The sequence below is a fragment of the Musa acuminata genome, chromosome BXJ3-3 (assembly GCF_036884655.1).
Source record: "Musa acuminata AAA Group cultivar baxijiao chromosome BXJ3-3, Cavendish_Baxijiao_AAA, whole genome shotgun sequence".
Taxonomy (NCBI): Eukaryota; Viridiplantae; Streptophyta; class Magnoliopsida; order Zingiberales; family Musaceae; genus Musa; species Musa acuminata.
In genome coordinates, this window is record NC_088351.1 from 17,739,633 (window position 1) to 17,761,684 (window position 22,052).

The window sequence follows — 22,052 nt, forward strand, 5'->3', positions numbered from 1 at the left end:
TAGGGCTATGGTTGAAAGTTTTGGATCTGTGGTAGATGGTAGCAAAGGTTTGACAGAAATCCATGGATGTTGCAGCAAGTATGTGCTGTCTTGTAAGAGTAGAATTGTCGTCGAAGAAACAACGGTTTCTCGACATAATTTCCACCAAAAACTTGAGAGAATTGAGGAGGGAATTGATAGCAAAATCACAATTAATATGACAGCAAGGATATCTAATTTAATCAAGAAAATTTCGGCAGTATAACAGCAAGGAAATTGGTGCAAGTTGCAATTGCAGAATTATCGTCGAAAAATTTCAGCGGGTTACGATGAAAATTTGCAGCAACATAAAATCATTTTTAGAGATGAATTTCTTAATAGATCAATCTTAGATGGAAGCCAAGATGATATATAAAGTGTATAAGAAATATCATTCAAAAAATATTGCAAATAGATGGGTTAAGGCAACGATATGCAGCTGAAATTTTCTGTAGCATAGATTTTCAAGTGCAGCAGATTGGACAAAAAAGATCAGTAGTTTATATTGAGAATTTTTCGATGAAACCAAAGAGAAATCTACTGTTAGGAAGTGTCAAATATGTCATGAAAATTTCGTAGAAATTTGGATAGAAAAAGCACAGTAGCAAGATCAAACAGATGGTGCTATGCGGCTTGAATTCTGCAATTCAAGTGCAGCAGATTGGACATAAAAGATCAGTAGTTTATATTGAGAATTTTTTGATGAAACTAAAGGGAAATCCACTGTTAAGAAGTGTCAAAGATGTCATAAAAATTTCGTAGAAATTTGGATAGAAAAAGCATAGTAGCAAGATCAAACAGATGGTGCTATACGGCTGGAATTCTACAATGTATCTTTCGTCGTAGAGATGAAAACTTTGTGACGAAAAGTTTATGCAGCAATATAGGAACGATTTTTTTTTTTTTTTTTGGATTTTCGAATAAGGATAACTAAATTGCAGTAGCAGTAAGGTAGGAAACCAGAACCTATTGCAATTCACGGGGAGATCAAAGGATGATCCGTGGTGGTGGAGATGATGACGGAATTCGGTGACGATCTTTTAAGCAATTGTGGGAATTGCTTTGGATGGTTGTAGAGGGTTGATGGATGGCTGTGGAAGGGCAGCGAGATGCCAAGAATGCTGCTCTGATACCAGGTGTTAGAACCCTTGCAGATTCTAAACTTGGGGTTGATCTCTTTAGGGGATCGGCCTCCTTGGAACTCTATAGGGGTTCCACCCTCCAAGTTGCTGCTCAAAGGCTGCAGAAAAGATTCATCTATTGCTTAAGAAAAGAGAAGGAATACATGGCTATTTATAGGGCTTCTAAACCCTAACTCCTAATAGGACTCCTACTTAAGACTCTTACTTCTAACCAACTCCTAATAGAACTCCTACTCAAGACTCCTATTCCCTTACAACTCCTAATTCTTCTCTAAGAAAAAACCTCCTACATGAATGCCCCTCACAATTAGGACTCTCCTAGCTAGAGTCCTAACAAAATGTCCCTCTCAATTAGGACTCTCCTAGCTAGAGTCCTAATATTTTTACATGAATGTCCCTCTCAATTAGGACTCTCCAAACTAGAGTCCTAACAACCTACTTCCTTTGCTTGCTGAATTTTCAGATATATTTGACGAACCGCATAATCATTATATAATGATTCTTTCAGGCAAACCTCCAGCAAATACTCAGCCATATCAATATCTATATCTTCAGAATGATGATATAGAAAGGGTTGTAAAAGAGATACTCGAAATAGGAGTTATTCGGCCAAGTTGCAACCTCTGCTCTTCACCGGTGCTCCTCGTACGAAAGAAGGATGGAACATGGCAATTGGGTGTTGATTACCGAGCTTCCAATGGCATAACCATCAAAGACAAATACCCTTTTCCAATAGTAGATGAATTGCTAGATGAATGGGAGCACAAATCTTCACAAAGCTAGACCTTCGATTCAGGTATCCTCAAATAAGAGTGTACGAAGAAGTCATACCGAAAACCGCCTTTTGAACACACAACGGCCACTATGAATTTTTGTTTTCTTCAATATAAGGTAGAATATTTTGTGTATATCATATCAGAGGAAGGTGCGATGGTAGACCCCTTCAAAATTAGAGCAATACAAAACTGGCCTATCCCGAGGAACATAAAATTGTTACATGGTTTTCTGGGTTTAACAAGCTAATACCGTAAGTTCGTGAAAAACTATGGAAAGATCAGTGCACCACTCACTTCTCTACTGAAAATGATACCTTCCAATGGTCGGACAAAACCTCCGCTGCCTTTGACAAACTTAAGGCAGCCATGACGATGATGCCGGCGCTAGCGCTACCAGATTTCAATCGACCCTTCATCTTTGAGGCTGATGCTGTCACACCCCTCAAAATATCGATAATATTAAAATTCAAGAAAATAAATCGATCCAGGATCCAAACTAACATTTGATGTCACTAAGAAAACATTCAGATCAAAATTTCACCTCTATAATATAAAAATTTATAAACCCTGTGCAGTTCATAAACATACAACACATCGCTCGATGATTCATAAAATCTAAACCCAACTCACCAAAATAATAACCATAACATAAATTCACAAGTGTGGGAGTTTGTACAATCATAAAACCAATGTTTACCATAAGTTCGTATCATTACACAAATTAAACTTAATATTCCAAAATCTTAAACATGAGAGGTCCTTTAAACTTATACAAAATCCATAAGTTTAGATTCATCGTTAACATTTCATTAGATGCAGCGTGTGCTTATACAACAAAAACATATATACTAATAAAGATCTGCCCAAAATCTTTTAGCTTTCCACTACCTCAGCCCAATCTTAACATTTAAGCAAGCGACAAGCTATCTTGAAAAATTTATACAACAACGGGGTGAGCATATAAAGCTCAGCAACTGACTAACATATCCATGTCAAAAGAGGACAATTTTCAAAGAGATAAAGTTTCAAAATGCAAGGCAGAATATAAGAATTCATAGACGTAATATCATTAGGTGCAGAATCACAATTGTCATTTCAATCATACATATTTGGTTCATAACATATGGGGCATAGAGTAATTGGACAATATCAGTAACGAATGAAACGTTTTGGAGCATATCAATAACAAATGAAACATATCGGAGCTTATCAATGGCAAATGAAATGTTCCGGAGTATATCAATGGCGTATGGAACATTTCAAAGCTTATCAATAATGAATGAAACATTTCAGAGCATATAAATAACAAATGAAATGTTTCGGAGCCTATCAGTGGCGTATGAATTGTTTAGGAGCATATCAACGGTGTTTGGAACATTTCGGAGCAAATCAATAACAAATGAAACATATAAGGGCTTATCAATGGCATATGAAATGTTCCGGAGCATATCAACGGCGTATGGAACATTTCGAAGCATATCAACAATGAATGAAACATTTCGGAGCATATAAATAACAAATGAAATGTTTCGGAGCCTATCAGTGGCATATGAAATGTTCCGGAGCATATCAACGGCGTATGGAACATTTCGAATCATATCAACAATGAATGAAACATTTCGGAGCATATAAATAACAAATGAAATGTTTCGGAGCCTATCAGTGGCATATGAAATGTTCCGAAGCATATCAACGGTGTATGGAACATTTCGGAGCATATCAATAACAAATGAAACATATCGGAGCTTATCAATGGCATATGAAATGTTCCGGAGCATATCAACGGCGTATGGAACATTTCGAAGCATATCAACAATGAATGAAACATTTCGGAGCATATGAATAACAAATGAAATGTTTCGGAGCTTATCAGTAGCGTATGAAATGTTCCGGAGCATATCAATGGCGTTTAGAACATTTCGGAGCATATCAATAACAAATACCAAACAGAAGCTCAAACGTCGTCTTTGACGTTGCATTCATATCATTCTTATCCAAAACATGTACATAAACATATAACCAAAGCTCTAGATATCATATCAAACATACAGAAGGTGTAGTGGGACCACAGACAGAATGTGATTCATCCATTTCTGAATGACCACCAAACAGAAGTCTCCCACGTCTAGGAGCTCCATCCACCCACGTCTAGGTGAAGTCAGAGGGGGCCGGTAGAGCATCGCAGGCTCTACGCATAACTCCCTTTATCATTTCTGGCAAAGGTTCACATTATCCCACAACACCATAGTACAAAAGGGTAGTATGAACAATAAATAGCATATATCGGAAGCACACGTGGAACAACAAAATGTACATGTGCCTTTACGAGTCAATACGATGCAAGCAACAATCTCTCACAAATGTATTCAGATTTGGAATGAAATGGAAGCAAGAGTATATACGGATTCCAAGCAATCATATATAGCTCAATTCAAATAAGAAGGTTAGATGAATTCAATATCCAAAGGAATGAAACTAGAATAGGCACATATCGAAAGCAAATGTGGTACAATGGGATATACATGTGCCTATATGTGTCAATGCGATATAGCTTAAACGTTACACAAAATGTTTCAAGAATGTAAATAATTTATAGAAAAGAGCAAACCAGAATTCAAGCACTAACATAAGTCTCAATTGAGTGAAGGGGACTGAATGGAATCTATTTCCAAACGAACGAAACGGAAGATGCGAAATCGATTAAAGCTCGATTTCTGACAGAATTCGAGGGGCACATTGTATAAATACTTCAGATTATCAATTATGCCCCAATACCCTCAAGAAGGCTATTGTCGAAAGATATATCAATCTATTTTCTGTTGAAACAAGTTTCGTACGAATCATGGTTTCCAACAAGGAGTTACCTTTGATTTGGTAACACAAGGTCAAAAACAAAATCACTGTTTTGCAGAATTCATAGGGTCGGATTCAACAGATAATAGGGTAGGCATTTGAATTCCAAATTTTTCATTCAATATGTCAAAAGAAAGGTCTACAAGTCTAGTTTCGAACGAAGCCAGTTGGTACAAATCAGAATTTTCAACAGGGACTTATAGGTATTTTAGTATCGAAAGGTCAGAAATTTTTATCCCTATTCTGCAATATCTATAGGCTCATTTGAAACAGACGTTTGGGTAAGTATTCAGTGTCCAAAATCTACAAAATCAATGTCAAAAGAAAGATATAAGAGTCTAATTTTAAACAAGTAAGGTCCTTCCTGAATCCACATTTGGTGCTAAAAATTATAGCTGAAACAGTGTATAGGGGTCAGTTAACTGAAAAAATTTCAAATCCTTGGTTTTATGTCCAAAGAGAGAAATATCAGGTTCTAAGCATAAATCATTCAGAATCAATATAGGAACAGAGACTAATACTTCTATAGGATGGGGTTAGAATACTTGCCTTTGAGAATTATGACCCTAAATGAGAAGATTTGAGCAAGAAACCTCAAAGCCCCAAATTTTTTTCTTCTTCTTCTTCCCCCTTTTTCTGCTCTTCTTCCTTCTTTCCTTCTCCTGTTCTTCCACGCAGTTGCCTTCTCTGGTTCCTTATGAACGAAGGCAGAGAGGCTTAAACGGTGGAATTTGTAATTTTATGCATTTTGCAGTTTAGTCATTGTATTATTATATTTACGGTTAGGTCCTCAGGGTTTACAAATAGGTCCTCAGATTTTTTTTTTTTTTGAACAAATCCCCCAAATCTTATAAATAAGTTCTCAGATTCATAATTTGGCTCTTTTATCAAATTTAAAATAGATACTTATATTATAACTAGAAACTTATACGAAAATTCAAAAATGAGGGATGTTACACTCTCCCCCCCTTAAAAGAAAAATTTAGTCCTCTAAATTTATCAACCTCTAGCTCCCAGGATGCATGGTGTACTTTGAAGTATGACTTTCCTTTAGGATTTGATTCTTGATATCTGGTTCATTTTGTACACATACTCTCTCCCCAAATCTGAATAGGCCATCCTTTGAAACTTGAAATTTTGGCTTCAATTCCTTTTCAACTTTATTCCTCAAGTAGATTAAATGTGGATCTCATAATTATCCTTCCTTAATTTATTGAATAAGATCAGATTGCACTTGAATGGAGGCCATCAATATCATCGAGTCTTGCTCTTTCCTTAAAGCTTTCAAATCAAAATTTTCTTCTAATAACTTCCATTGCTTCACAACCAAACTAGCCATCAAACTTGTAGATTTTCTACTAAGTGCATCAGCTACAACATTGGCTTTGCCCGGGTGATAACGGATGAAACAATCATAATCCTTCAGAAGTTCTATCCATCTTCGCTGCCTCATGTTTAATTCTTTCTGAGTGAAAATATATTTTAAGCTCTTGTGATCAGTAAAGATTTCAAATTGTCGACCATACAAATAATGTCTCCAAATCTTTAGAGCAAAAATAATTGCTGCCAATTCTAAATCATGAGTTGGATAATTCAGTTGTTAACCTTTTAGTTGCCTAGAAGCATAAGCAATTACTCTCCCTTCCTGCATTAAAACACATCCAAGGCCCTTTCTTGAAGCATCAGTATAAACTACAAATCCCTCACTACCACTTGGAATAGTGAGAATAGGGGCACTAGTCAATCTTCTTTTTAACTCTTGAAAACTTTGCTCACAATCATCACCCCATACAAATTTCACATTCTTTTTAGTGAGTTTGGTGAGAGGTTGAGCGATTCGAGAAAATCCCTCCACAAATCTCTTGTAATAACCTGCCATGCCCAAGAAGCTTCTAACTTCTGTTACATTTGTTGGTACTTCCCTTTCAACTATAGCTTCTATTTTCTTTGGATCAATAGATATACCCTTCCCTGAAATCACATGGCCTAAGAAAGCAACTTCATTCAACCACAATTCATATCTATTGAACTTTGCATACAACTTCTTTTCTCTTAGTATGGATAATACATTTCTCAAGTGTTCCTCATGCTCTTGATTACTCCTTGAATACACCAATATGTCATCAATAAATTCAATTACATAGCCATCCAAGAGCGGTTGAAATATCCTATTCATTAGTTCCATAAAAGCTGCAGGGGCATTAGTCAAACCAAAAGGCATCACCAAGAATTCATAGTGACCATATCGAGTTCTGAAAGCTATTTTTGGAATATCCTATAACATCCTCCATTTTTTGAAAATTTAGTAAAAGGTATGTTTGTAAAAATAAGGATTATTTAATAATTATTTTATATTAAATGATATTATATTAAAGGTTTATGGCTAGGGACCTAAGAGTAAATATTAGAAGTTTGATATAATTTATGAAAGATTCAGATTTAAGTTAAAAAAAAAACAAAACAAAACAAAACAAAATATAGTGGATATGTGTCACTAACTAACCCAAGGTTGGTGCCACTTATCTTTGCTCTAAAGATGACACCTAGCCCCTTTCATGCATGCATGACACATTGCAACTTTTGCATTAGCCAAAGCCCAAATAATTAGATGAAAGGTTAAAGAAAATAAACCTGAAGAGTTGCAGCCAACGTGAGTTTGAGAAAAGAAGAAGAAGAAGAAGAAGAGCTTGAGGTTTTTCATCAATTTTCCCATATTTGGGATTCAAATCATTTTAAGGCAAGTGTTCTAACCCCATCCCACAGTAACCTTAATCTCTGTTTCCATTTTTATTCTGCAAAGTTTGAAAGATTTCAACTGAGAACCAGACCTCCTTTCGTTTTGATATAAAGCTATGAATCTGTAATTTTTCGGTAATCTGACCTCTATGCAATGTTTCGGTCATAACATTTTGTAATAAACTCTGATTTAGACAAAACCTATTCCATTTGAAAGTAGACAAAAAAATCTTTATTTTGATACTAAGATCGAACGATTTAGAGTTTAAATGCCTACTAAGACTTCTGTTTAAATTAACCCTACAGATTCTGTAAAACAGGGACCGAAATTTCTGACCTCTTGTTGCTTAACTACTTATAACTTTCTGCTGCGAACTCAGATTCATAAAAAGTATGATTTATTCGAAGCTAGACTCAAAATTATTTCTGTATATACCTGATTTGAAATTTTTGGAGTACAATTGCTAACTGAAACATCTGCTTTCATCGACCCTATGGATTCAGTAAAACAGAGCTAATATTTTCAGACCTTACGCTACAAAATTATCTGTAACTCCCTGTTGTAAATTTCAATTCTTGTTAAACTTAATTTTCCTAAAACTAGATTGACAAAGTTTTCAAATGACGCCTGTTTTGTATAAATTGGAGTATAATTGGTTATCCAAATAGTTCATACAATGTTCCTATCAAATTCTGCTAGAATCGAGCTTTGGTCGATTTCGGCTTTCCTTGTTTCTTCTCTTTGGAAATCGATTTTGGAAAAAAAAACTCTTACTTCATTTAAGCTTTACATTATTATCTTAAATTCCTGTATACTTTTGTCCTTTATTTATTTGTACATCTGCAGCTATCATCTAAAGATCATGTTTGCATCGTAATGATTTGGCACATGCATCCCATTGTTCTGCATTTGCTTTTGATATGTGCCTCTTCCTGTTTCATTTCTTTGGACATTGAACTTATCTACCTTTCTTATTTCAATTGAGCTATATATGGTTTCTTGGAATCCTTGTATGCTCTTGCTTTTGTTTCCTTTCAAATCTGAATACATTGTGAAAGATTATGTTTGTATCGATTGACTCGAAAGGCATATGTACATTTCATTATTCCGCATGTGCTTCCGATATATGCCAATTTCAGTATTCATATTGTCCCTTTGTACTCCGGTGTTTGTGGGAAAAATGTGAACCTTTGCTAGAAATGGTAAAGGGAGTTATGCTTAAAACCCGCGATGCTCTGCCGGCCCCCTATGACTTCACTCAGACGTGGGTGGATGGAGCTCCCAGACGTGGGAGACTTATGTTTGTTGGTCATTCAGAAATGGATGGACCATATTATGTTATGATTCCACTTCACCTTCTATGTATTTGATATGATATCCAAAGCTTTGGCTATGTTTATATGCATGCTTTGGATAAGAATGAAAAGAATGCATCGTCATGTGACATTTGAGCTTCTATTCATGTTTTGTTCTTTGATATATTTCTGAAATGTTATAAGTCTTTGTTATACCTTGAAAACTACCATATGTCATCGATATGCTCCTTATGCCAATGATATGCTCCAATTACCTTTCCTCGATTGTATAAATAAAACGTGCTTCGAACGATATGATATTGTAATTATGCATTCAAATAAAACATGCTACTGTTTCACCCTGTATCTCTTCTTTGTATTTGGATACCTCATTTGTTTGAAAACTGTCCTCTTTGCTATGGATATGTTAGTCATTTGCTGAGCTTTATATGCTCACCCCGTTGCTATATAAATTTTTCAGGATAGCTTATCGCTCACTAAAATGTGTAAATTGGTTTGAGGCAGTGGAAGACTAGAAGATTTTGGGGCAAATATTTTGTACTTGATAGTTTGATGTTGTATAAGTTCTTTTTGGGTTTAATGAAATATCAATGACAAATCTAGATTGATGTATCTTATAAATATTTGATAAGTACCTCTTACGTCAGGATTTTGGAAATGTTAAGTCTAAACTGCGTACTGATATAAACATGTAGTATATGTTGGTTTTGTGATTGCATTAATTGTCGCGCTTATGGATTTATGATATAGTTATGGTTTAGTTAAGTTGCTTTTGTACTTTAAGAATCATCTAGTGACATGATGTATGATTATAAATTGCACAGGTTTTGTGAATTGTGGATTGTAGAGGTGAATGACTTGAATGTTTTTCTTAGTGACCTCAAATGTGTGATTGGATCCTGGATTGTTTGTTGAATTAAATTTATCAATTTTGAATTAGGTTCACACCTCCTAAATGAGAATTAAATTCGGGGGGGGCGTGACATATCCTCCTCCTTGATCTTCAACTGATAGTAACCTAACCTCAGGTCAATCTTAGAGAATACTTGTGCACCCTGCAGTTGATCAAACAAATCATCAATTCTGGGTATGGGATACTTGTTTTTGATGGTCGCCTGATTCAACAGTCTATAATCAATACAAAGCCTCAATGTTCCATCCTTCTTCTTCACTATTTGTACCGGAGCACCCCATGGAGATACGTTGGGTCGTATGAAACCCTTATCTAATAATTCTTGTAGTTGCTTCTTTAATTCCTCTAGCTCGAGTGGTGTCATTTTGTAGGGAGGTTTAGATATTGGGGTTGTACTGGGGACCAGATCAATAGCAAATTCACCCTCTCTATCTAGAGGTAAACCGGGCAAGTCATCTGGGAATACATCAGGGAACTCTTTGACTACTGAAATTTCATTTAGATGGGTTTCCTGATTTGAATGCTCCTTTACACACACCATATAACAGAAACAACCCTTCTACATAAGGCGATAAGCTTGAAGTGCTGATATCAAGCAAGGAGGCAAATCATGCCAAATGCCCTCAAAGTAAAATATAGGCTGATCTGGTATGCAGAAAGTAATTATTATTTTGTAACAATCAATACTAGCGTGATGAGAAGATAACTAATCTATGCCTAGTATAATATCAAACTCCAAATCTTTAGGAGAACTAAATCAGCAAAAAGTTCAAGTTCTCCAATAAAATCAGATAAGAGGACCAGATTCAAGTTCGTTATCAAAGAATCTCCAATGATTGTATTTTACATATACCACATAATGTAGTGGTCTAGGTTGAATGCCCAAGTAACAAGCAAAATATTACGAATCAAATCGTAGATAGGACCCATGGTCAAACAAATATTTGCATACGTTCATAAACATGCATAATACCTTCGACTACTAATTCAGAAGTCTTAGAATCATATTCAGTGATAGCATACACTCTAATATGGGCTGATGATTTATGAGGCAGTGACTCTTTCTTCTTGTTCAAAGGGCAGTCTTTTATTTTATGATCCAACTTTCGACAAGCAAATAGACTCCAGTCACCCGAAAATACAAATTTGTTTCATAATTTAACTTGCAATTCACACGTGATTGAATCTTTTGTGGTGACTTCCTTTTCAAATCCAAATGTCTTGACCCTCTTGTTATCACTTTCTGATTCATTTCTAATCATATTTTTATTGGTAAACTTGTCCTTGTCATTCTTGCCATTGATCTACAAAAATTCTTTTCATTGTTCCCATTAATGATCAGCCTCTACTTCCAATATAAGGTGGCAAAAGAAATCATTTGATCATCGGAACAATTTTGAACATCAAATATCTTATCTATTCGCATCATCCATTTTTTTGGCCACCAATAGATTAGGTGCACCATGCTTCTACTGCGCCACTCTGATTCAATATCCCCCTTTCATCTCACTTAATTAATTAAAACAAGATGAATTAGGAGGACTAAATCTCCTCGTCATCCTAGATTCCTAAAATGCATCAAAGAAAATTTTTACCAATCACTATAGTTCATTAGACCTCAATATATTTTGCACATCAACATATCAAAATATTTCAGTGATCCTCAAACTATCCTCTAATACCAACTCTGTCACGCCCCTCAAAATATCGATAATATTAAAATTCAAGAAAACAAATCGATCCAAGATCCAAACTAACATTTAAGGTCACTAAGAAAACATTCAGATCAAAATTTCACCTCTATAATATAAAAATTTATAAACCCTGTGCAATTCATAAACATACAACACATCGCTCGATGATTCATAAAATCTGAACCCAACTCACCAAAATAATAACCATAACATAAATTCACAAGTGTGGGAGTTTGTACAATCATAAAACCAACGTTTACCATAAGTTTGTATCATTACACGAATTAAACTTAACATTCCATAATCTTAAACATGAGAGGTCCTTTAAACTTATATAAAATCCACAAGTTTAGATTCATCGTCAATATTTCATTAGATGCAACGTGTGCTTATACAACAAAAACATATATACTAATAAAGATATCCCCAAAATCTTTTAGCTTTCCACTGCCTCAGCCCAATCTTAACATTTAAGCAAGCGACAAGCTATCCTGAAAAATTTATACAACAATGGGAAGAGCATATAAAGCTCAGCAAGTGACTAACATATCCATGTCAAAAGAGGACAATTTCCAAAGAGATAAAATTTCAAAATGCAAGGCAGAATATATGAATTCATCGACGTAATATCATTAGGTGCAGAATCACAATTGTCATTTCAATCATACATATTTGGTTCATAACATATGGGGCATAGAGTAATTGGAGCATATCAGTAACGAATGAAACGTTTTGGAGTATATCAATAACAAATGAAACATATCGGAGCTTATCAATGGCATATGAAATGTTCCGGAGTATATCAATGGCGTATGGAACATTTCAAAGCATATCAACAATGAATGAAACATTTCGGAGCATATAAATAACAAATGAAATGTTTCGGAACCTATCAGTGGCGTATGAAATGTTTCGGAGCATATCAACGGTGTATGGAACATTTCGGAGCATATCAATAACAAATGAAACATATCAGAGCTTATCAATGGCATATGAAATGTTCCGGAGCATATCAACGGCGTATGGAACATTTCGAAGCATATCAACAATGAATGAAACATTTCGGAGCATATAAATAACAAATGAAATGTTTCGGAGCCTATCAGTGGCATATGAAATGATCCGGAGCATATCAACGGTGTATGGAATATTTCGGAGCATATCAATAACAAATGAAACGTATCGGAGCTTATCAATGGCATATGAAATGTTCTGGAGCATATCAACAGCGTATGGAACATTTCAAAGCATATCAACAATGAATGAAACATTTCGGAGTATATGAATAACAAATGAAATGTTTCGGAGCTTATCAGTAGCGTATGAAATGTTTCGGAGCATATCAATGGCGTTTGGAACATTTCGGAGCATATCAATAACAAATACCAAACAGAAGCTCAAACGTCGTCTTTGACGTTGCATTCATATCATTCTTATCCAAAGCATGTACAGAAACACATAACCAAAGCTCTGGATATAATATCAAACATACAGAAGGTGTAGTGGGACCACAGACAGAATGTGATTCATCCATTTCTGAATGACCACCAGACAGAAGTCTCCCACGTTTGGGAGCTCCATCCACCCACGTCTAGGTGAAGTCAGAGGGGGCCGGTAGAGCATCGCAGGCTCTATGCATAACTCCATTTACCATTTCTGGCAAAGGTTCACATTATCCCACAACACTAGAGTACAAAAGGGCAGTATGAACAATAAATAGCATATATCGGAAGCACACGCGGAACAACAAAATGTACATGTGCCTTTACGAGTCAATACGATGCAAGCAATAATCTCTCACAAATATATTCAGATTTGGAATGAAATGAAAGCAAGAGTATACACGGATTCCAAGCAATCATATATAGCTCAATTCAAATAAGAAGGTTAGATGAATTTAATATCCAAAGGAATGAAACTAGAATAGGCACATATCGAAAGCAAATGCGGAACAATGGGATATACATGTGCCTATATGTGTCAATGCGATATAGCTTAAACGTTATACAAAATGTTTCAAGAATATAAATAATTTATAGAAAAGAGCAAACCAGAATTCAAGCACTAACATAAGTCTCAATTGAGTGAAGGGGACTGAATGGAATCTATTTCCAAACGAATGAAACGGAAGATGCGAAATCAATCAAAGCTCGATTTCTGACAGAATTCGAGAGGCACATTGGATCAAAGCTCGATTTCTGACCTAATCTCCTATGCCAAAGCCAAGCATCATCATTCAAAATCGAAAAACACATTTCATTGCAAAGATCACTAATGTCAATGGTGTATACATTATTTTGTTTTAATGTAATCATAGAAATGTTTTTGTGTGGTTTTTCAATAATGCAAGCATTAGATTCAAATTTAACAATATATCCTTTATCACACAATTGACTAATGCTTAAGAGGTTATATTTTAAACCATCAACTAACAAAACATCTCCAATAAAGAATTTGGATTTGTTACCTATGGTTCCTTTACCAATGATTTTACCCTTGTTGTTGTCTCCGAAGGTGACATATCCTTCGTCTATGCTATTGAGCATAGAGAATTAAGATGGATCTCCAGTCATATGCCTTGAGCATCCACTTTCAAGATACCATCTCTTGCTCCTAGCTTATGATGTTATACGTTTCTACAAAAGAGGATGATTTTTAGGTACCCATTTGACCTTGGGCGCCTCAAAAACCGATATGAATTGCTTATCATGTTACATGGATTTTTTTACGGTTCCTATAGGAAACTAAATCAATTTGTTTGGACTATATTTTTTAAATGGACAATGATAAGCTTTATGTCCACATTTGTAATAAAAGTTACATTTGTTTTGGGGCGAAATGTGCAAGTTAATGCATTTAACGAATGTGGTTGGATTTTGGTGAGAGCTTCTTACAAATCCGATTCCACTTCTTTTATGAACATGACCCTTATTGGTAAGGATCATGTTCAAGGACTTGCTACCAATCTCAAATTTCTTCAAGGTATCCTTGAGTAGTAAGTTTTCCGTTTGAAGTATTACTAAATCATGGCATTTCGTACATGGAGCTAAGCTATCATTATGCTCAATTTTTAATTTATCAAAATTACTAACAAGAGAATCATGCTCCTTTTTTATTAATTTATATTTTTTACTAATTATTTTGTATTCATTAAATAAATTATGAAAAGCATTTAATAATCCATCAAATGATAAATTTACATCAATTGAACTTGATACCTCCTCTCTAATGGCCATTAGTGCATAGTGAGCAACTTACTCGATGTTGGGCTCCTCTTCTTCGGATGCGCTTGAGTCATCCCATGTGCTTTGAGCGTCTTCTTCTTTGGTGTTCTCTTCTTGGCTTCGAGACATTTACTTTTGTAGTGTCCCAACTTCTTGCATTCATAGCAAATTACTTGATCTTTCTTAGGTTCAAATTTATTTTTAGTGTCATTTTTAAATCTATTTCTTTTAATGAATTTTTTGAATTTTCTTGTTAAAAGTGCCAAGTCATCATCAAAGTCCTCATCACTTGAGTTTTCTCTCAAGTGGTCTTCTTGTGTTCTTAGTACCATATCCTTCTTATTCTTTGGAAGGGTGTTCTTATACTCTTCATGAGCTTTATAAGTCATTTCATAGGTCATTAGTGACTTAATTAATTTTTCAAGACGAAATTTGTTTAAATCTTTGGCCTCTTGAATGGCCATGACTTTAGGGTCCCAACTCTTTAGAAGGGATCTTAAAACTTTATTAACGAGCTCAAAATCTGAAAAACTTTTACCAAGTCCTTTTAGACCATTGACGATATCTGTAAAATGGGTATACAAGTCTCCAATGGTCTCACTCGGTTTCAATCGAAATCATTCATAAGAATGTACTAAAAGGTTGATTTTTGACTCTTTCACTCTACTGGTGCCTTCGTGAGTCACTTCGAGTATGTGCCAAATATCAAAAGTCGTTTCACAAATCGAAACTCGATTGAACTCATTTGTTTCTAGAGCAAAAAACAAGGCATTCATAGCCTTGGCATTTAAAGCGAAAATCTTCTTCTCCAATTCATTCCAATCAATCATTAGAAGAGAAGACTTTTAAAATTTATTTTCTATAATATTCCAAAGCTCAAAATCTATAGAAATTAGGAAGATTCTCATTCTAGTCTTTCAATAGGTACACATCCATCCCATTGAACATAGGCGGACGTGTAATTGAGTGACCCTCTTGGTTTCCGGCAAATGCCATCTCTCTTGGGTTTTAATCAAACTGAGAGTAAACCTCGCTCTGATACCAATTGTTAGGATCAAGAGCACACTAAAAGGGGTGGGTTCAATTAGTGCAGCGGAAAACTTTTACGATTTCAATAAACTTATTTCGATTAAAGCCGATTCAACAAGAATGGTTTTAACTCAATCCTTTTCGGAAGAACTTTGAACTTGAAACCTTTTGTGAAAGAGCAAGAAAAGACTAAGGTGATTTGCAGCAAAGTAAAGTGCATAAATGAAAAAGCGTCAGTTTTGTAAGGTCTTCGTACGATTAAAGCTGAGTTTTTAGAGTGGTTCGGTCAACGTGACCTATATCCACTATAGGGTTCCTCCTCCGACGAGGTCATCGACGTCCACTAGAGGCCTTCCTTCAATAGGCGAAGGCCAACCACCCTTTTACAAGTTTTCTCCTTTTGCCGGACTTAGGAGACAACCCTTACAAGTTTCACTCCTCTCTTGAATGATCTCAATACTTAGAAAGAAGGATAAGAACTCTAGCTTTTATAACACTTTAAGGCCTCAAAGACTCAAGAGTATTTCAAGATTTTTCTTTCCCTTTCATGTAGGAAAGGGTGAGGTTTTTATAGGCCCCAATGAATTTAAAGATGGAGCCTAAAAGTGTCCAATCCCGGATTTTAGGGGTACTAGCAATACCACCACCATTACTGGGCAGTGCTACCACTTGTCATCTAACACTGGGTGGTACAACCTCTCAGTCTGGCAGGTACCACCACCTAACAGAGCTCTGAGACCGAGCTCGGGCGGTACCACCGCCTGATAGGGGCGATACCACCGTTGGTAGTAATAACTATCGGTGGTACTTGTTGAATCTCGTATTTTGATGATGAAACTACTTGATATATGTTTATGATTTAATCTGCGTTTTGAGTGACGCAGGATGCTTCGATCAGGATGAGACAATTAAAGCAGGAAAATCATGTTGTGCCGAAGGAACATGTCAGAAGATTGGACGTCGGGCCGGTGGATCGGTCGGCGTATCGACAGAAGGCTTCGGGCCGTGGACTCGGGCATCGGGCCAAGAAGAGCGGGTATTGTGCCAAGGATATCGGAGTTGCGGAGTCAACTGGCCGATTGGGCAATAGGCTGCACGAGAGGACGATGCACCGAAGAATCGGACGAAGCGTCGAGGGACCAATGACATGTCGGACAACTTGGTTAATTGCTTAGGATTAATTGTCTCGATTGAAGTTTTGTTTTGTTGTGCAGGATTAACTATGATAACAATGAAGACATAAAGCGAAACAAAGTGTCGGAGTCAAGCGCGAAGGATTTGTTGCGTGTTCGAGAGTTCGACGGAAGTCCGAAGGTTCGTTGGAAGTTCACGGAGCTCGCCGAGAAAGAACGGAGCTTGCCGACGAAGCTCGTTGGAACTCGCTAAGATCAAATCGTGAAGTCTAGGAGCTTGCCGGGAGTCCGCAGAATGGTTTCCGAGAGTTCATCGGAAGACCGCCGGAAGTTTGCCGGAAGCTCGCTAGAAGAAGTCTTGACTTGCGGACTTTGTAATAGCTTAGAAAATGTCTTTAAATTCATAGTTAGCACGTTAATTAGGGTTAGGATTAGGTGTTAATCCTATAACCCAAGTAGGGGCCAATTAGGCCCAAGTTCGGACTGGTTTGGACCAAGTTTGGAGCCAAACCAAGTGAGCTAGAATAGTAAAAGAGGTGCAACCGCCCCAGCCAAGAGGTGCAACCGCCCAGGCTATGTCTTCCAGCGGGACTGGGTGGTGCAACCGCCCCAGCCAAGAGGTGCAACCGCCCAGGGCTCAGTCTCCAGGCGAGACTGGGCGGTGCAACCTCCTCTGTCAAGAGGTAGCACCGCCAGAGCTCAAGTTTCGAGCTCTGCCAAGAGGTGCAACCACCGAGCTCGGTCTTCGAGCTCTGGCAGAGAGGTGCAACCTCTTTGGACAGGAGATGCATCGCCTGAGCTCGGTCTTCGAGCTCTGGCAGAGAGGTGCAACCACCTCTGGCAGAGAGGTGCATCAGCCTGAGCTCAGTTTCGAGCTCTGCCAGGTGATGCAACCACCGAGCTCAGACTTCGAGCTCTGCCAGGCGATGCAACCACTGAGCTCAGTCTTCGAGCTCTGGCAGAGAGGTGCAATCGCCTGAGCTCAGTCTTCGAGCTCTGCCAGGCGGTGCCACCTCTCCAGTCAAGAGGTGCAACCGCCTGATCCCGGAATTCCGGGATGTGATCGTTTTGAGCTCCAAATTTGAATTGGGTTGGGGCCTATAAATACCCCACCCATTCAACACTGAAAGGATACAGATCCACACCGAATTCTTGATCTTTTCAGTGATTCTAAGAGCTCAAATTTGTGTAAAGTCCTAAAGTTCTCCTCCTTCTGTTCTTTAAGTATTGAGTTGTAAAGAGAGGAGAGAAAGGATCTGTAAAGGTTGTCTCCTAAGCCTGTCAAAAGGAGAGAAACTGTAAAAGGGCAGTTAGCCTTCGCCCATTGAAGGAAGGCAGCTAGTTGACGTCGGTGACCTCGTCGGAGGAGGAAGCCAAAAGTGGAGTAGGTCAAGACTGACCGAACCACTCTAAATCTCTGGTTTGCTTTTACCTTGAGCACTTTATCATTACTACAAACCTCCTACATTGCTACTGCCCTCTGCGCCTTTACGAACGAGTTTCTAAGCTCTGATCTTTCAGAATCTGCATTCAAACGTAAATCGTGTTTTCGTACGATCTTCACACTGCAGTTTACGCTTACATTCGGATTCCATTTATAACTGCAAATTGCTTTCTACGTAAAACGCTTTTCAAGATTCAAAACTGCCTTAAGACGCAAAACTACATTTAGACGTAAAATTACGTTTAGACGTAAAACTGCGTTTAGACGCAAAACTGCGTTTAGACGTAAAACTGCGTTTAGACGTAAAACTGCGTTTAGACGTAAAACTGCGTTTAGACGCAAAACTGCGTTTAGACGCAAAACTGCGTTTAGACGCAAAACTGCGTTTAGACGTAAAACTGCGTTTAGACGTAAAACTGCGTTTGGACGTAAAACTGAGTTTAGACGCAAACTGCGCTTAGACGCAAACTGTGCTTAGACGCAAAACTGCGCTTAGACGCAAACTGCACTGTGATTCTGCTTTTATATCGAAATCATTTTTTATCGGACGAACGCAGCTTTAGCTTTTTAATTGCTGTAAGATTTCCGCTGCACTAATTCACCCCCCCCCCTCTTAGTGCTCTCGATCCTAACAGTACTACTGCCTGACAAGGGTGATACCACCGCCTAGAATTTCTGGGAGACCAGGTCTCCTAGGCGATGCCACCGCCGGCCCTAGCGGTGCCATTGCCGGCCAGGAATTCAGGGGCCAAATGGGTTGCTCCATTCAGCCCAATTAAGGCCTGTTAAGGGCTAAGTTGGCCCCTAATTAAGTTAGTAGGATTACCTCCCAATCCTAACTTAATTAACACTCTAACTATGATAATTAAGACATGATTATAGCAATTCATGTTTCGGTGCGTCAATCGCTTCTTCCGGCGAGCTTCCGGCATACTTTCGACGAACATCCGACGAACTCTCAGCGATGCTCTGGTAGACTCCCAACAAGCTCCTGGACTTCACAACAATCTACCTGGTGAGTTCTGATGAGCTTCTATGGCAAGCTCTTGGACTTCTTAGTTGGTTCCCGCAGAACTTCCGACAAACGTCCGGACTTCCGACGAACTCTCGAACTCCCAACGTGATCTTCATCTTGACTCTGTCATAACACCTGCTGATGTCTTACTACCATCGTAGTTAATCCTGGACACTTTTCTCAATATATAGATTAGATCAACAAACGACAATTGACTTTATCATCAAAATCCAAGATTCAACAGACGTATCGATAGAAGGCTTCGGGCATCGCACCAAAAAGAGCGGATATTCCGCCAAGGATATCGGAGTTCCGGAGTCAATTGGCCGAATGGACAATAGGCCGCAAGAGAGGATGATGCGCTGAAGAATTGGACAAAGCTTCGATGGACCAATGACATGCCGGACAACATGATTCGAGCTTAGTAATAATTGTCTAGATCAAAGTGTGTTTTTACATGTGCAGGGTTAACTACGATAGGAAGGCATAAAGTAAAATGAAGTCTTAGAGTCAAGAACGTGATTTCGTTGGGAGTTCGAGAGTTTGTCAAAAGTCCGGACATTCATCAGAAGTTATGCCGGAACCAATCGAGAAATCCAAGAGCTTGCCAAAGAAGCTCATCGGAACTAGTCAAGAAGATCGTCATGAAGTCCAGGAGCTTATTGGGAGTCCACTGGAACATTGTCGAGAGATCGTCAGAAGTTCACTAGAAGATCGCTGGAAGAAACTAGACTTATGGACTTGTTTAGCTTAGGAAATGTCTTAGAATTTATAGTTAGCACATAATTGGAATTAGAATTGGGCCAACCTAATTATGGGCCAGTTGGGCTGATGTAAGAACTGTGTTGGGCCCAATGAAAAGGCCCAAAGAGTGTCCCAAGAGGTGACACCATCATGGCACAGTCTCCGAGACTATATCAGGCGGTGGTACCGCCCAAACACAACCTCTGAGAGGCTACAAGCAGTGGTACCGCTAGTCTGGGTGGTGGTACCACCCAGCACAGCCTCCCAAGCAGTGGTACCACTAGATTGGGCGGTGGTACCACCTAATGCAGTGTTAGTGTCAGACTGACACTGTCGGTGGTACCACCTAATGCAGTGTTAGTGTCAGACTGACACTGTCGGTGGTACCGCCTAGCACAAGCAGCGGTATCGCCCGAACCTAGGAAACTCGGGATGAAATGTTTTTAGGCTCCAAGTTTTGAATCAACTTGAGGCCTATAAATACCCCTCTCATTCCTAGTTAAACTACACAAGACTTGTGAGTAAAAATAGAAAGAAAAGTTATTACAATCTTGTGTGAACTCCTCTCAAAAGTTCTAAGTGTTAGAATAGTTTAAGAGAGGAGTAAGTGGGGGGTGTAAGGGTTATCTCCTAAACCCGGTAAAAGGAGAATCGAGTTGTAAAAGGTGGTTGGTCTTCACCTATTGAAGGAAGACCGATAATGGATGCCGGTGGCCTCGACGGAAGAGGAATCAGCGGAGTGGATGTAGGTCACGATGACCAAACTACTATAAAAATCTGGTTTGCATTTCCTTTGAGCACTTTACTTTTATAGCAAACTGCCTCTCCTCTTTACTGTGCTTTTACTACACCTACACTCGCATATGCTTTCAAGTTTTCGAAAACAGGTTTAATCGCAATGAAGTTTTGAACCGACATAATTTTTACCGCTGCACTAATTCACCCCCCACCTCTTAGTGTCGACTCATTCCTAACAGTTTGTATCAAAGTAAGTTTATTTCTCATTTGGTTTAACACCTAAGAGAAATGGCTCATTTCAGCTTTCAAGAGGGTCACTCTCTTATTCGTCCTCCCTTGTTCAATGAGACGGACTACACATATTGTAAAACTTGAATGAGAGTTTTCTTGCTTTCGTTGGATTTAAATTTATGGAATATTATCCAAAACGGATTTGAAAGGTCTTCTCTTCTAATGAACCATTGGAATGATTTGGAGAAAAATATTTTTTCCTCAAATGCTAGAGCTATGAATGCTCTATTTTGTACTTTGGATAAAATTGAGTTTAATCGTGTTTCTATATGTGAAACGACTTTCGATATTTGGCACACTCTCAAAATCACACACGAAGGAACTAATAGAGTAAAAGATTCAAAGATTAATTTTTTAATGTATGATTTCAAGCTGTTTCAAATGAAGCCGAGCAAAACTATTAATGACATATACACCTGCTTTACGGATGTCATCAATAGTTTAAAAGCTCTTGGCAAACGTTTTTTAAATTTTGAACTTGTGAATAAAGTTTTACGCTTACTTTCTAAAACTTAGAATTCAAAAGTAACGGCTATTCAAGAATAAAAAAACTTAAACCATTTACTAATTGAAGAACCTATAGGGTCTTTGATGACTTGTGAAATGACGTGCGATGCCCGTGAAGAACTTGAGAACCACCTTCCAAAGAACAGAAAGGATTTCAGACTTAAAACAATTGAAAACCACTCGAGCATAAGCTCAAGTGATGGTGAACTTGAACTCCTCATGAAATTTAAAAGGTTCATGAAACAACAATCAAAAATTAAAAAAAACTTAAAAATAATATAAATTGGGACGAAATGATTACATCCGAAGAAGAGGAGCAAACCGATAAAGACGAAGTGGCGAACCTTGCTTTGGTGACTCTCATCAATGAGGTAAACTCAAACGAAACTCCTTTAGTTTACTTTGAAATTACTTATATTTTTCATGAGTTGCTTTTAATTTAGTTTAAGAAAATTATATAAATTGTTCTTGAAAATTA